This window comes from Phlebotomus papatasi, chromosome 3 (genome assembly GCF_024763615.1).
Source record: "Phlebotomus papatasi isolate M1 chromosome 3, Ppap_2.1, whole genome shotgun sequence".
Lineage (NCBI taxonomy): Eukaryota > Metazoa > Arthropoda > Insecta > Diptera > Psychodidae > Phlebotomus > Phlebotomus papatasi.
The window spans coordinates 86,272,535-86,286,408 of record NC_077224.1 but is presented as its reverse complement, the minus strand read 5'-3'; positions in this window follow the sequence as shown (position 1 = coordinate 86,286,408).

Sequence of the window (13,874 nt, the reverse complement as noted above, 5' to 3'; positions counted from 1 at the left end):
ATATACTTAGTAAAACCATTTCTTAAGCTGATACAGAACTCAGAACATAAATTTTGCTCAATTAAATGTTATCTAAAATCCAAATTTTATTAAATTTTTTTTATTTTTTATATTAACTTGACTGTAATTACCTTTCGTTTTGATATATTTCCCCCTTTACTGAATCCTTAATCATCAAAGTGCATAATCTAAAACCGTTTTTTTCCAACTCTACTCAAAATACTACCATATAAACTTGAACTTAAAGCCCGTGACATCGATGAGGCGGCTGTAGCGAATCGTGAATGTAAATTGGATTAGATATATTTTGTTACCGTAAACTGCAATTTATACTGCAAGTTTCTAAATGAACCGTTTTACGATTTGTTCCGAAAACACAAGGCCGTGTCGGGTGTTTTAAATTTTCATGGGAAATGGACAAGTGAACGACTGGGAAAAAATAGGGAGGAAAGATCGGGACAAAAACCACTCTGTAATTTGTTGTGGATTGAAACTACTAAATACTAGCGAAATACTATTTCAGGACATTCAATGGATTTTCGCATGTTGTCCTATCTTTTTGTACGCCACTCCCTGAATCCTCTGTCTATTGACGAGGCGTACCATTAAAAGGACATTTAAAGTTTAAAACACCACTTCAATCTCTTTTCCACTCTTTTAGCTCAGCCAAAAATTTTTGGGAGATAGAAAAAGTGAGTATTTCAGCCCCATAGTTGGGGGATTTTTTTTTCAATGGGGAGTACTTTCAGTGCAAACTTTCAAATGTTCTGCGTTTATTTGCATCCATGCTCTCCCTATTCTTCGTACATCCATCCAATACGGGAATAAAATAGAGAACAAATTCGACGATAAACGACAAGAATTCAGTTGATAGTGCAGCAGGGACAAGAGGAAGGAGGAATGGGATCAAAAGGTGGCGATTGAGCAGAAAGTGCACTAAATTGGACACTCTGCATCACTATAAACTGATCGCGTGAAATAGAGCAGGGATTCATTTTAAGCACAGAAGAGATTGAGTGTTTTCCGTGGAAAGCATTCTCAATCCAGGAAGTAAAAACGAATCTATTCAAAAGAATGGCAATGCTACACAATGTGACGAAGGTTCATGTAAAAAGTAACTAGGAGAAAATATCAGAATTGTGCTTTCCTTTTACACATTTGAGACAATATACGCAGAATGCTAACGACGTACCGAAAAATGGGGTACTTTCAAGAATGCATTATTTTAAAAAGTATAAAACTTTAGGATAATAAAATTAATGCTTGACTAAAAGATTTCAAAAAAGATGTGTAGAACATATTTTTTCAGAGGGGTGACCGAAGACCGAAAGTTCATATCTCTTATACTGTTTTGTTCTTTGGCCTGGTAAAAAGTTGGAAAAACTTCTTAGGGGAAAGTGCCCATGCTTTACACGGTCTCAAGCTTTACAAAGACCACAAAGACTAAATTTTTCGTATGTGTTTTTTTTTAATAAATGTGACTCATCTCATCCATATTTTAAAAACTAGGGGAAAGTGTCAAGTTTTTAAAATATATTGCAGAATCGCATTTAATCAGAAACATAGGAAAAAATTTAGTCTTTATAAAGCATAGGACCGTGTAGAGCATGGGCAATTTCCCCAATATCTACTGTGTTCTCCTTTTGAGTCCGAACAATAATATGTTAACGAGACGTAGTAGTATAAATTTGATAAATTTTCTAAACTTTGACGAAAACTTCTCACATTTTCTGAATATCAACGAAACGATAGGGGAAAGTACTCTTCCTTCGAACGTTCATGCCTTCGAATAATGTGAATTTCTTCTACTTTTCTTAAGAGATTTACACATTATTATCACACAGTTATCAATAATTCATGTTAAGCTAACTAATATTTAATAGAAATGTGTAAGTCTCTTAGGAAAACTAAAAGTAAATTTATAATATTCAAAGGCATGAACGTTTGAAGGGAGAGTACTTCCCCTATACTCTCCGCATATCCCGGTCAAAATCCCCAACGCCAAAATACTTAAAACCAACATTTCGAAAAGCCAAAATTGTGAAAGATTAAACCCCGAACGGGTCGGATTTCCGTAAAACCAAAATCCCAATAATGTTAAAATTCTGAAAGCCAAAATTTTAAATAGCCCTAATCCCGAAAAGCCAAAAACCCAAATGGGCCAAAATCCCAAACGCTAAAATCCCGAAAAGCTTAAATCCGGGATTTTGGCTTTTGGGATTTCGGCTTACGGGCTTTTAGTTTTTGGAATTCTGGCGTTTGGGATTTTTGCTTTCCGAATTTTGTCTTACGGGCTTTTCGTTTCTGGGATTGTAGCGTTCGGGATATGTCTTTAGGGATTTGGTGTTTCAGGATTTTTACGTCCGAGATTTTGGCTTTCAGGATTTTGGGTTTTAGGATTAAGACATTCGGAATATTGGCTTTTAGGATATTAGCTTAAGAGCTTTGGTTTTTGGGATTGTAGCGTTTGGAATTTTGGTTTCCGGGATTTTGGGTTTTAGGATTTAGGCAATCGGAATTTGGCTTTCGGAATTTTGGCTTACGGGCTTTTAGTTTATGGGATTGTGGCGTTCGGAATTTTGGCTTTGAGGATTTTGGGTTTTAGAATTTTGCCGTTCAGAATTTGGCTTTCGGGATACTGGAATTTGATTTTCGGAATTTTGGGTTTTAGGATTTTGGCTTCCGGGATTTTAGTCTATTAGGCATTTCGTCTTTCAGCATTTCAGCGTTCGAAATTTTGGCTATCAGGATTTTGGTTTTCGAAACTCTGCTTTTTCAGATTTTAGCCTTCGGGATTTTGGTCGATACGAATAGTCTCCATTTTAGAATAATAATAAAAATTAATTACAAAGAAAACAAGTTAATTACTGATTCCGTGATTGTATTCTTAGAATCTAAGAAAAACTCATCGAATATAAAAAATATATATTCTGAAAAATTCCATTACCATAATTAAAAGCCGCAACAAATTTCGAATATTAACGGAAAGAAATATTCAAAAAATAAGCAAAGTAAAACAAAAATAAGTCGTTTTTTTTATTTTAACCAAAAATATTAATTAAATTAAATTTCTTCAGGAAATGTATGACTTAAAAAAAAATTAAAATATATTAACAGACAGGTCAGATGCATTAAAAGAATATGGGAAAGATATGAAGTGTTCGAAGCCAGAGTATATACGAACCTGAGAATCTCCTCCTACCAATTTTTACAAAATATTTCTTTAAAATTGAAATTAAGAAAATATTAAAAAATATAATAATTGATATTTAGAAACACTGTAAAATATTTTTGGGTAAAGATCTGTCTTGGGAAGAGTGCGCTGCTTTCAAACTATTCCAGCTTTAGACAAATCAATTTTTTTAATATCTTTTTAATGAATTTGATTCATGGCACTTTTTAATAAATTTGGGGCACTTGACTTGCTATTAAAATATAATATTATGATGGTACAAATTAATTTTAAACAAAATGAAAAAAGCGAATTGTTCGAAGCATGAGTCGTTCGAAGGTATCGCGCTTTCCCCTGTAGTCTTTAAAGTCAGCAGTTTGGGAAAGGAACAATCGTTTCCTAATTTAAAATGGTGCAAGGGTACGAAAAAAGAGAGTTTTGAAGCCACCCAACCACAGATGTCCATCAACCGATGCATTTACTGGAAAAAGTACCCCAAACAGCCCAACTTCCTCATCCTCCGGATACCCTTCAGCTCCGTTGCAAACTTTAGAGCTGCATCAGCAACGTCAACCGTTCACACAATAACAACAAATACCCACTCAACTCATTCAGCCTCATCCCCTGGACAGAATCCTGGCTCAATCCCACCTCGTCCCGAGCATCAGTAGAAACCGAGGAAAAAAATGTATATATTGATCTGGGTGTTGCAAACCATAGACCATCAGTCTAGTTTAAAACTCTCGATTGCATGCCAAAACCACCCTTGTCCAAGCCACCCACTTTGAACCACCCAATGCCGCGCCATCATCGACTCTCAAACCCCTCATTGGGCTTTATTTTATATCCTCCATGCACCCAATATTCCTCTGGTGTCAGGAAATTTTTCAAAAAAAAGTCCCCGAACCGTGGAATGCAGTTTTTACCCACCACAAAATCCCCATCAGACCTTCAACCCCTGCTATCAATAAGCTCCAGGCATTTTCAGACATCAGCCAGATGCATAAATTCTACTCCAAAAAATGTCTCCACCAAAACCACTGGATTATACAATAGAGCAATTTCTGCAGTAATCATATAAAGTATCAAGCTGCTATTTGCATATTTCTCCAATTATCTATTTAATTAGCTTATTTTAAACTCATTAGTAAACCAATTTTAATGTTATAATTGCTCCACCAAATAAATTATACCAAAAAATTCCCATACTGATAATGAACATTTCACACTTGACAATTTAAGTGCTAAATCTAATTTATTGTCCATGAGGAATCGTATTAAAGGGGTATTACATTGAATAATATATCTAAAATAATTTAAGCAAAATTTAGTACAGACATGTACTAAGCAATGATTTGCAATTCTGGTACAAATGTGAAATAAGATGTTAAACTTTATCCTAAGTAACATTACTGAGGTACTAAGGATGGGGAAAAATTGTGAAAAGGTTAAAATAATTTGTGGAACATTCATGTACTAAAATTTTAATAATAATTCTAGTTAGGCTTTTATAATTTCAATTATTTGAACAAGTGAAATTCTGTATTGTAATTGCATATTCTGTATCAAAATATAGCATTATGGAAGATTTCCAAAAAAGCGATGCATACTTCTAACAAAAATTAAAGCATTTCATAACATATCCATGTACTAATTCTACCTTATAATTCTAGATAATTATATTAGTAGATGTGCTAAAATTATTAATTCTTTCCTGAAAGTAGCATTATGGAGATATTGAAAATGGAAATATTGTAAATAAAAATTGAAGCAGTGTTTAGTACGCAGAAGTACTAAAAAGTAATTTAATGTTTTAACTTTCATTTTATAGTTTAAGTTAGAATGGAATGGTATTTTTGTCAATTTTTTTTTAATTACTTATCTGATGTAATATTATGAAGATCATACAGAAAAAAATTTCTGTAAAGAATAAATTTTTATCACATACATGTACTAAAAATTTTTTTTATTTTTAATTTGAACTAAAATTTAAAAATCAAGATTAAAATGTTACTTTGCAGTTCTTTGTAAATATGTTACTGGAATTTAGCATTTCTTCCTTGATGATTCATATTCCAAACTTGATAATAATAACCACATTCATGTACTAAAACCTGATTCATTTTTTTGCCATTAAAAATTATTCACAAATGACTGAAATGCTAAACCATATTTGTGCTTAGGAACAATATTTATTATAAAGTTATTAATCTTAGTACATTTTACAGAATAAGTCAAAGAATTATTTAGCGCATGTCTGTACTAAACAATATTAAACCCTAATAATTTATTTTTTATAATATTTTTCAATAATTAAGAACTCATATTTACATGTTCTAAATATCTGTTTGCCATAATAAATTTAGTACATCCCTGTACTAAATGCCTTAAATTTTGAAAAAGAGAATAATTTTTCCAAAAATGCTGTTGTTTGTCATGTGCAGAGTCTTTCATTCTCAACCCCTACAAATACTATAAATCATCGTCCTTTTAATTTGACACACTGGATGATTTGCACATAAATAAGATTCCTAATTATTTCTTCAATTCCCTCGTGTCACTCCTCATTTTCAATCAATCCGAAAAATAGTGGAAATTTTTTAGATTTCTATCATCCCTCTTTTGGTCCATTGTTACAATAGTCCTACACGTTTAAATTGCCATCATTATACAACATAGATCGAGTGCGAATACCCAAGAGGAGAGAATTTCTGCTGCTAATGCACAAAATGCATCAAAACATCCCCAGAACGAGGGGTGACTGTATTCGGTGAATAATCAGTGAGATGGGCAGAGAAGGAGAGGGTCCAGAGAACTAAATCCCAGAAAGGACAAAAGGAATTTTTACTAGAGGGTAGTTATAATGTGTAATGTTCTCTGGGCATGTGGTGTCGTTTTCTGGCTTTTTCCGAGGGTTGCTTCACTAACATTTGGAGTATGTGTATGTTCTCTCCGGGAACATAAGAGAAAAAGGACCAAAAGTTCTCAGTCACACCAATTTATAAAACACAGGGCGAATGAGGAAAAAGAGATTCAAGGGGATATGTGGCCAAACCGGGAAGCCACGCTCCCGCACCATAAGGGGTGATATTTCTCTCATTTTATTATGTTACCATACATACATGTATGAACATTGAACTCTTGCTGGACCAAAAGGGGTTGATAGTATTCATGAAATGTCACACTCTCATATTCTACTGAGCGATATAAACTTTTACAACCTCTAAAACTTTATTGGCACAGTGTTCTCAGTATTTATGGCAATATTTAATTTGCTATTTATAGCTATTTTTGCTATTTTCTAAATTGATAGTCACGGTATGCAAAAATTTGTTGATTTATCTTACAGATTGTAAAGTGTCTTAAGAACTTTGTGTAAAAGTTATGACAGTTATGCCCATATATGACAACTGTCAAACACATATGTCAAATTTTGACATATGTCAAGATTATAAATAAAATTTAATTTGGCATGCAATTATACTTACAAGCCAGAATAAAAATATGCTTCTGGAACATTCCACATCTGACAGAACTAAAATTTGGTAAAATATCAAGGATGTCAATGATGTGATAGCTGTCATCGTACTCAAAAATTGGATAAATTCTGAATAAAGTGCCCGCTTTCTAATCCGGATGATTGGGAGAGAATATGACAGATGTCCGCTTCGTAATCCGGATGGATTTTTTGAATTTGTTCCACGTCTCGAAAATCTAATACAAGTTTTTTCTTGTAGAATTAGAATAAAAGTTTTAAAAAAGCTTAAAACGATATAATTAGAGAATTCTAAACTATTATACATGATTTATTAAACAAAAACTTCACAAGATAATTCATTTTAATTGCTGAACACACATGCATACATGACTTCAAAATTATTTTGAATGTAACCGTCGATAGCTCGTTCGGATTACGCCGATCCGAATTAGAGAGCGGGCACTGTACTTAGAATGACAATAATTAAAACTATCTGACGATGTCAAATGAAATTGTACTACAGAAGGTTAGATTCTGAAGAATATCCGCTTAAAAGTACCTTTAAGTCATTTGTAAACTACAAGCTGTGCAATGCCAAAAACGGAAAAGTGCTTAGAAAAATAAATATTTAAAAAAAATATTGAAATTTTAATAATAAAAAAATACAATCACCTCATCAATTCGAAAGATATTTAAAAAAAATAACGGAATATATGTTTTATAACATTGTAATATTGATTAGAATTTAAGAAGCTCTATTGTAGGTGCACTAAAATTTCAGATTTTGTGCTACTTCACAACTGTCAAAATATGTCAAGATTTGACAGATAAGAGAAATTACCCCTGTAGCCGATCGACCGCAAAGTTTCACAGTAACAGAAGAATCCATGGATTTTTCTCCTATTTTTCCACGTGAATTTCCGGAGAAATAAACGCTAATATTTCTTTTGGAATTCTGAGGAGTTATCAGCTTTTTTCGCGTGGATTACATTGAAAAAAAATCCGAAGTATTTTCTTGCAATTGTCTAAGAAAATTCCCTGGAAATTTGAACAAAATTTCCATTGAATATTCCGAGTATATTTTCTGATATCTCTCTTGCCAAGACTCCATGGAAGTAAACGCGAAAATTCCGCAATTATTTTTCGCACTAACGCTATAATTCTTGCGAGCTAGACATACTCAAATGAACGATATGGTAGCAATATTTTCAACTCAAAAGTAGAACAACTGAGTGTTCGTCTGATAGATGAATACTCTCCAAGTTCTAAGTTGCCAATTGGCACTGATCGTCCATTTATTTCTGGGTGTTTTTTTTTTTGTGGAAATTCTCTATGAGAATTCCACGTCATTTTTAATCAATTAGGAATTATTTTGAAGAAAAATATAAAAATATCCACTGGAAAAGTCGTGGAATTCCGTAATGTTAAACCACGGAAGCCTCTAAGACCGTTGCATGGAAATTTCCACGGATAATTTCGTGGAAATATAGAGGGTTTTTCCGAATTTTTAAAGGGCTTACTGCCGATTATACCACTAATAATCCATAGGAAAAGACGTGGGAATATTCGTCAGAGAAAAGTCCATGGAAACTCGCGGACATTTCTTATTAGACGGTCCTATACAGAGTTCCGCAAATGTCCATGGAACGCTAGGAAGAAAATTTGCGCCAAATTCCATCTCGGGAGCTTACGCGGATTTTAAGCGGTAAAATCAGCGGACCTGGCAGAAATGGCTGCTGGAAATCCAAAGGAATAGCCGCGGCCGTTGGCTATAGGGTAACTATGACCGAAAAATTCGCCATTTGAATTATTAAAGGTCAAAGGTAAATCACTTTGGAGGGCTGGTTTTTTAAGCGATTTGGTTAGATTTGGATTCTTTGGAAAGGTCTTGATATTTCTTATCTGGCTATATGAGTCCCAATTGGTAATGAATTGGTGAAATAATTGTAATTGATTTATTTTTAAAACTCGCCATTTTGAATTATTAAAAGTCAAAGGCAAATCACTTTGAAACAGAGGTGTGCAAGAACCGTTTGAAACCGAATAGGGTAAGTGTGTCAAATTTCGGCATAGTTGCATGCAAACGTCAAAGTCTCAAGTTTGAAATGTAATATTTTAAATACAAATTGATTTTTTTAAATTCTTTCTTCTGAAAGAGTGTTGCTTGGAACCTTGTAAAGAGTTTACCGTCTTTATTTACTCTAAAATCATTCTTAATACATTTTAAAATGAATAAAAATATAGACAGAGCTTTGGTGCCCTATTTCGGCCACCTTCATTCTCATAGTTATCCTTGCCCTTCGGGAATTTTTCCAATATCTTTTTCACGTCATCTCGTTTGTCGAAGATACATTTTATGTTATTCTTTTGCATTGTATAATCTCTAGAGTACGTAAAATCTAAAAGTTCATGGAAATGCGAGGAACAAAAAAGGTGGCCAAAATTGCAAGCTGGCCGGAATTTGGCACACTTACCCTAAACGTCAAAATAAGTTGGTTCAGGTAGCATTTTAATCGTTGACACAAGTTTCATTTGACGTTTGTTCGGTTTCAAACGGCTCTTGCACACTTCTGCCTTGGAGGGTTCATTTTTTAACCGATTTGATTAAATTTTGATTTTTGTAAAGGTCTTGAAGTTTCGAACCCGGCTGCATCGATCTCAATCTGTAATTAATCGATTAAATTGTTTAATACTTGGATGAGATTTTCAGTCACATGTCCGGTGGAATTAACCGCGGTGAGGCTCACAAGATTTAATTCATACGGGTCCCGGTTAAAATTCCGAAATCCAAAATCCAGAAAACCAAAGTCTCGAAGCGGCCAAAATCGAATCCGAATTCTTAAAAGGAAATTTTCTATGTGTTGGGATAATTTTGACAGCTGTCAAAGTTAGTTAAATTTGACAGGTATCATACTTTTGGGAATAAGAACCCCTTGGCCAAGAGTCTCAGAAGCGCTACATGAATATGGTGGAAATGTGTGGAAAAAGGGGCGCGACAAGGGAGAGATGAAGCTCCTCGAAGGGATTTAGTCGGGGGTCGCAGAAGCAAGCACACATGTTCGCCTCAGAGTGGTTGCTGGGTTGTCGGTTGGTCGTTCGGTCGGTTGGTGGTAATACACTATAGATGCGTAACATAAGGGTGGTTTGGGGTGGATAAAGCTGCTGAACAGTCGCCGTTTTCCCTGATTTCAATCCCCTTCTTTTCTCATTGTTCCCATTTTGTTCTGAGTTTTATTATTAAATCTACCCCTTTCTGTGCCCCGTATTAATCTATCTATATATCCTCACTTTTTTTCTCCCGGAGACACGACAGAGGGTGATAGATTAAAATATATCAAACCCACACTATTTTAAACATTTTTTTTTCTGCAACCCACTCTCATCTCATTCTCAATTTATCCATCGTGATTTATTGTATTGAATGAATGGCATGATTTTTCTCTACCCAATAAAATATTTATTATTCTTAAATTGTGCAATAATGTTATGTAGAAGTGACACAAAAGCCAAATAAAAAAATCTCATGTTCAAAATGAATTTGTGAATAGTATGTGAAATATTGAAAAATTATTTGAAACTCTTTTACATTTTTTCCCACCAATATTAAAATACATTTTCCCTTTTTTTCGCTTCTGTTCATATTTATTTTTTTTAAATACTAATAATGAATATTTTAATACTCCAATGGTTAAAATTGCAATGAATGTGAAGGTTAAAAAAATGTCCAACGAAAGCAAATTGACAAAGAATTCCAAATGAGGTCCTTTTGATACATTTTCATATTAATAATATAATATTAACATTCATGTTTAAATATTATTTATTCAAATATTTTGCCCTTAACACATCGAAAGATATTTTAGGGATAGAATCACCTGCGCTGTAAATACGGTTTTTCGAATTTTGTCTCACAATTAAAATTATCGAATTTCTTATTGTTCAAATACGATTTAACAGGATATAAATTATTGCTAAGAACTCAAGAATTGAAAATTGGGAACAGTTTCTAGCGCCTCTTGCAGGAAACAACAATGCCCTCAGGCGGAGGGAATCATGTTTAACTAAATTTTCGGAAAGCAACGGAATAATTTTCGAATTTTATAGCACTTTCGGAATTTTAATAAAAATAACATAACCTTACTCTTTGTAAAAAAAAAAAAACGAAAAGCATAGAGCGTCACTTTTTGAATACAGTAAATCTTGTTAAATAAATAATTTTTGTACCATTTTCGTGCTTGAACAAATTTTCTGAGTAAAACGGTCTTTCTCCTTCGGATAGGTTTGTTATTGGATTTGTTCATTTGGAAAATTCCCCACATAATTGGTCCTTCGAACCGCACTAGGGAAGGAAGGAATAGTTTCACTCATGTATTACTTTCATAAATAAAGATTTTTAGGACAAAAATATTTATTTACGAATATTTAGGTATATGCAAGAACCGTTGAAACCGAATAAATGTCAAAATAAGTTTGTTCAGTTAGCGTTTCGACCATTGCATTGACGTACAAAGTTTCATTTGACGTTTGTTTGGTTTCAAACGGTTCTTGCTCACCTCTGCTCAAGAGAACCTTACTGAACATAGGTTACTTTGAATATAGTTCATATTCGTTCAGCAAATGAGCCCGTCTTGATTAATAAAAGACATATAAATTTAGTTATTGGGAAATAGAGGAAGATGCCCCATTTTGATAAATTGAATTTCACATCATCGAAAAGATGTACAAGCATAAAAATGTAATTTAAAAAATGCAATTTTATTTTTATGTATATTAAATGCAATTTTCGACAAAACATTTAGAGTACCTCATGGTTGTAAATTTCCATCTGTAGTTTTTACTATTATTTTAATATTCCAGTTTATTTGGCTTAATAAAAATACTACCATATAGGGCTAAGCCCAAATGGGAAAATGAAATGGGAAAATAGTCGTGCAATATCGGATATTTTATCCACTCACTGCTCAATTCTCTCGTTCCCCAGGAGGGATTGTGTGTACAAAAATGCTCCTCATGATGGAGATTGGAAAAAGTCCTCCACCATATAGTTTATTCCTCGTCCTGGCATCATTGCTGAACGTTGCACCAGAGCACAAAAGTACCTCTTCATGTATAATTCAGCCGAGTGGAGTATTGTTTTACTAAACTGTCAATATGAATAGTGAATGCTTCGATTCGTACAATTTGAATCGTTTGGGATGATACTCAGCTACCTCTCCTCACATCCTGCCGCCTGGGTCGTTTGTGTATCAAACAAACCCCAACCAAGCCATACCTAAACCATTCCAGCATTCACTAAAACACACCCACAGCTTTTTTTTCCACCAATTCTCGCATGAGCTTTCTCTATCCCACTAACTTTGTCAAGCTTTGCCATCTTCTCCCCGTTTTTCTAAGCCTCTTCTTTGCGCACTTTCTGCGATAAAGCATGGAAAAAGTAGATGTGGTACAACAACTATGCACTGTATTATTTATGTACACCAAGGAGTCAATATCTTAGCACGGATACCATAAATTGTCCAAAAACTGCCTTCACACAGTCGTAGTCTTGGATTCAGTTCTCAAGCCAAACCCACGTATAGATAGGAGACTCTCTGATGATGGCTAGTGTCACTTCACAAAGGAAAAGACTTCTTCAATTTTGCCCAGAGCTTACGATCCTGGATACGGACCACTGAAAAACGTCCATATGCACTGGTAAAAACAAAAGGGTCAAATTGACCCTTTTCAACAAAAATGGATCATATTTGACCCTTTGAAAGGTTCACTTGAATCTATTGAAATTTTGTATGCATATTTATCACGATAAATCGTATTTTATCGTAAATTTATCACTATTACGTAATTCTCTCATCTGAGCGAACACCAAAGATGACTTTTTCATTATTTTTATTCGTTTATTTCGGAGATAAATATGTGTCAAAACAGTAACCCTTTTAAAGGGTCATCGGTGACCCTTTTATTTTTACCAGTGTACAGGACTCTGGAGACGTGATGATTTGAAATCCACTGGCTATCACCGGAGAGTCCCCTATCTATAAGTATCACGCCAGTCTTTCATCCAATTTTATACGGACCCACGTATCGCAAAAAAAAATTTCTTTAAAGTTAATTGAAAAAATATCAAATTAAATAACAGTTGACAGGTTGCTTCCAATATTTCGGTTTAGAAACATCTTACTATGCTCCAGTAATCGAGGAATTTTCCTTATGAGTTTGCCCGGCAAAGTGTATGACTAAATTATTGAAAAAATATTCTGAGAAACACGCGAGCAGGGGTTGAATAAGTATGGCCAAAGAGTGAATCCTGAGTGACAGATCACCAGATCGCCCCAATCAGTCTCCTAGATCACGCTGATCGCGAAGATCAATCTCTGGCGGAACAAGTGGCAGACTTGTTTACCATCTGTAGTCAAGCTCAGATTGGGTGAGGAACAATGCTGTTTCAGGCCTGATAGAAGCACCTCAGATCAACTTTTCACCCGTAATATGATCGTCGAAAACGCTTGGGAGTATCAGGGGGTAAATAAGTATATCCAGGGAGTGAACCGTGACTGAGAGATATCGGCAGATCGCGCCGGTCTCCAGTATCGCGCTGATCGCATAATCAGTCTCCAGGATCGAACTGATCGGCACTTAAAGTGAACCTTGAGTGCCTGACCTGTTTACCCCCTGTAGTCAAGCTCAGATTGGGTGAAGAGCAATGTGGTTTCAGGCCTGGTAGAAACACCTCAGATCAACTTTTCACTCTGAATATGATCGTCGTAAACGCTTAGGAATATCAGAGGGTAAATAAATATACCCAGCGAGTGAACCGTGACTGAGAGATATCGGCAGATCGCGTCGTTAAGTCTCCAGGATTGCGCTGACCAGCACCTAAAGTGAACTTTGAGTGCCTGACCTGTTTACCCCTAGCAGTCAAGCCCAGACTGAGTGAAGAATAATACGGTTTAAGGCCTCAGATCAACTTTTCACCTTGAAGATGATCTTCAAAAACGCTTGAGAGTATCATAAGGGTGAGTAAATATAGTATGTAAGTAAGTATGGCGGTGAGTAAGTAGTATGAATTGTTATGGTACTTCTTGGTGGTACTTCTTAACCAAAGACCTCTCTAGGCAATTTCATAGTACGAGATCGCTGGGTTCTGATCTGTGGTTAAACGGGTATGAAGTCCTTGGGGTAAATGACAATAAAGTAGGGGCTTTTGCGGTGCATAGGGCCTTAACC